Genomic DNA, 3998 nt, shown 5'->3' with positions numbered 1-3998 from the left:
TGAACTGTTGCCCTCCGCCATGTGCCACTCTGCCTTGGGGACCCCAAGTATGGACTGAAACCTCCACAAACTGTGAGGTTTGTTTAGCTCACAGTTTGGCTTCCTTCATTTTGGGCATCAATTGTTTTGTCTCAGCAACCAGAGAAAAGTAAGACAAACACTCTACTCTTTCATTTTTTTTTTTCCTAAATGATGTTCCAAGTTTTAAAAAATGGCTTTGTTTTTTGAAGTTTTTATTTTTAGCAGAACATGTTTGCAGTCCATAATGACTACATTCCTCATGGGGATTTGATACAGGTACATAATTCACCTTTTGTGTGTGTGTGTGTTTTCGAGACAGGGTCTTGCTGTGCCGTTCAGGCTGGCCTTGAGCTCACTTTGTAACCCAGGCTGGTCTTGAACTCTCAACAATCCTCCTGCCTCAGCCTGCTGAGTGCTGGGATTACAGGTGTACGCCACCATGCCTAGCGTAACTCATCTTAATTCTTTTTCCACTCCCTTCCCCTCTCCCCTTCCTATCTCTTGGCCTTTGCAAAAGATCTACCTTCCTCTTTCCTGTTACCCACCCTCTATTTTGCTCTTTAAATTATTTTTACTTTGGGCTTCTCTTATAAGAGAAACTGTACAATACACTCATTTTCAGCAGAGGGAATTTTCTACACTAATATTTTCAGACCTGAGTCTGAGCACATGCTTTTCACTTTGAGTTTGTGGACTTCATCTTCCGTCCTACATTCCAGCCGTGCAGTCCTTCACTTCAGGCCACTGACACATCTTTCTAGGTAAATTGTGCTTTTATTTGATAGGTCACCCCACTGAATGACTTTTCCCATTAAAAATGAATGAGTAAAAAAAAATTAGTAAAAGAAATGAATTAGTAACCTAAAGGCTATGGAGTTGCAGTGTTCTTCTGAGAAAGAATTATTTTTCCCAAAGGGCTTAAAGAGAATACATTGGCCCACAACAAGCTTAACTTTAACAATGTTTATTATATTTTAGCTTGTTATATATTTATATTATTATTGTTGTTATTAGATTTCTGTTTACTAACCAGTTTACTATAATCTAGATTGAACTAATACTGCTTATCTGAGTACATCAAGAGATAAGAACACCCAGGGGTGGTGACACATGCCTGTAATCCCAGCACACAGGAGGCTGAGGCAGGCGGATTGCTGTGAGTTTGAGACCAGCCTGGGCTACAAAGTGAGCTGAAGGCCAGTTTGAACTACATAGTGAGACCCCATCTCAGAATGAACAAGTGAGACTTTCCCACACTGAAACTCACGTTTGGTCTGCACACTCAGAAATCAGCACTGAGGCCTGTAAAGCTTACTTTAATTGCGTTGTGTGATCTCTCTTCTTCTTAATTTTATTCTTTTTAACATACATTTTGAAAGCGAAATATTTCTACATGCTTGTGGAAAGCAGCCGTCACAGAGCAGCGACAAGCAGGAGCACCGAGGTGACTCGCAGCACTAACATCGACAGACCGGACCGAGGGTCATCCCCAAAGCGCCAGGCCCCGATATCCGGCAGACGAGGGCTTACTTGGGTTTGCAGTCGGAAGCACAGAAGCAGCGTGCTGGTGTTTACTGATTGGTTACATCTCATCTCCTTATTACTGCTTGACCTAAGGGAGAACTATGTCATACAGCGAGTTCAAACTCCCAGCCAGCTCGGAGGTTCGGAAACACTTGGTTGAGGTCACACCCGGATGCGGGTGGGTCTGTCGGATAAGGGGAGTATGCTCTGGTGCCGAGAAGCCAGCCTGCTCAGGGGAGTGGCTAGCTGCAGGCCGCACAGGACCTCAGCAATAAAAATTTGACCCTCTGCTTACTTTTTCAGGGTGCCCCTCCCCACGCCGTTCTTTTCCACAGCGGCAAGTGTTTCCAACTATTTCTGCTTTTGCTTTAAGCATCTAATGCCTTATCTTTATTTTATTTTTGCAGAACTGGGAACTTGAACCAAGGACCTTTGCCCTGAGCTACATCCACCCCCTCCCTTTTCTGAGACAGAGTCTTGCGAAGTGTTTCAGTTGTCCAGGCTGGTCTTAAACTTGGAATCCTCCCGCCCCAGCCTCCTAAAGTATTGGAATTACAGGTGTTCACCATTACCTTTAAATAATGTTTACAATACTACTCAATCATTTTTTAGTCTGGGCCATTATTTGCTGAATTTCTTCTGTAAAACGTAAGAATTGAGATCCCTTTCCTTCCTTTACCCCTCCCAACAACATAGACTTTCTGTTTCTTTTCTTTTGTCTTTTTTGGAGACAGGGTCTCGCTATGCAGTTCAGGCTGGCCTTGAGCTCCCTTTGTAGCCCAGGCTGGTCTCGAACTCGCAGGGATCCTCCTGCCTCAGCCTCCAGAGTGCTGGGATTACAGGTGTGCGCCACTATGCCTGGCAACTTTTCTATTTCTTTTATCCTTCCAATAGAGATATTCTTTTTTTTTTTTTTTTTTTTTGCGGTACTGGGGATTGAACTCACGACCTTGTGCTTGCCAGGCAGGCGCTTATGTCGCTGAGCTACATCCCCAGCCCCACAACAGAGATATTCTAATCAAATGAAGACTCAGTATTGGTGATGGTGGCCCAAGCCATGACGCCCTTTTTCTTTTGGTGTAACTTTTTGTTTGACATGCACTTACCTCTATACTGGATTTCCATGCGCCTCTCAGCCTCAGCTCCCTGGCAGCAGCATGCTGTTAGCTTCTTTCTGTGTCCTGGCCTCGTGACCCGGTTGGGCCCCTGAGCCCTGGTCCTGCAGTCGGGACATCCTCACATCTCTCCCACACCTGCTCCCTGTTCCCGCACTTGGGTTGCATCTCCCACGGCTGTTTTTCTGTCTCATTTTACATCTCCTTTGGGACTAGGACAGTCACCAATAACTTCCTTCTGAGAAATGCTTCACTAAAAGAGCACTGGGGCCAGGAGCAGTGCTGGTACACATCTGTAGTCCCGGCTGCTAAGGAGGCTGAGGCAGGAGGAGTGTGTAAGTCCAGGTTTCGAGGGGTGATCAGACCTAGAGATACCTGTTGTGGGGGGGTGATGGGGAATAAAAAAGACAAAGAGACAACTTTTATATATACAGGGGACCAGGAGGAGCTCACCTCAGGTGGACTGGCTCACTGCCCAAGAAGCACAGGGGTAGGGCAGCATGCATTTTAGGGAAAAGCAACTACAGAAAGTGGGCGGATGAGGAGTAAATTAATGAGGAACCAGATTTTCTCTACACCCAAATGCGTACTTTGATAACTGCCTCAGCAGAAGCTCTCTCGCCTTGGGAGTGCCGGGTTATTAGCATTCCTCGCCCAGCCAGGGGGCCTGTGGCCTTCCGTGTGCCTCCCCGCTCCTGAACCAAGGTGTCATGGACCTCGGGACTGCGGGGGCTTACGTCACGTCATCGGCCCTTTGTGATCTATCACACAGCCTGGTCCCCAGCATCCAGGAGTTTGAAGCCAGTCTGAGCAATAGAGTGAGACTCCATTTCAGAAAAAGTAGTAAATACTTTATTAGGTTTATCTGATGATTTTCATGATTTAGAGCTGTCTTTCATCTGCGGATTCCTCTTCAAATATCACCGCATTCATCAGATAAACCTTAACTCATCTCTCAAATCAAGCCAATTTTTGTTTGTTGGTTGTTTGATACAGGGTCTCACTATGTAGGTGTTGTAGACTTCAGGCTGGCCTTGAACTCTGGTGTAACCCCTACCTCAGCCTCCTGAGTGCTGGCATCACAGGTATGTGCTACCACACCTGGCTTCAGATCAGGCTATTTTACCTGTTTTACAAAATCCTTTTTGACTGCCACAGGCAAATTTAAACTTTCCAGTTTAGGGCCAGGGATATAGCACAGCGGTATAACACCTGCTTGGTAAGCATGAGGTCCTGAGTTCAAGTCCTGCTTTAAAAAAAACCTTTCCAACTTAGATGCTCCTTAATATAACATTTGTTCATTAATTCATTTATTCATCTACCCATTCATCCACATGT

Source organism: Chinchilla lanigera, unplaced genomic scaffold (genome assembly GCF_000276665.1).
Source record: "Chinchilla lanigera isolate Chin_1 unplaced genomic scaffold, ChiLan1.0 scaffold00026, whole genome shotgun sequence".
In the NCBI taxonomy this organism is placed as follows: Eukaryota; Metazoa; Chordata; class Mammalia; order Rodentia; family Chinchillidae; genus Chinchilla; species Chinchilla lanigera.
Note: the sequence above shows the minus strand (reverse complement) of the source record.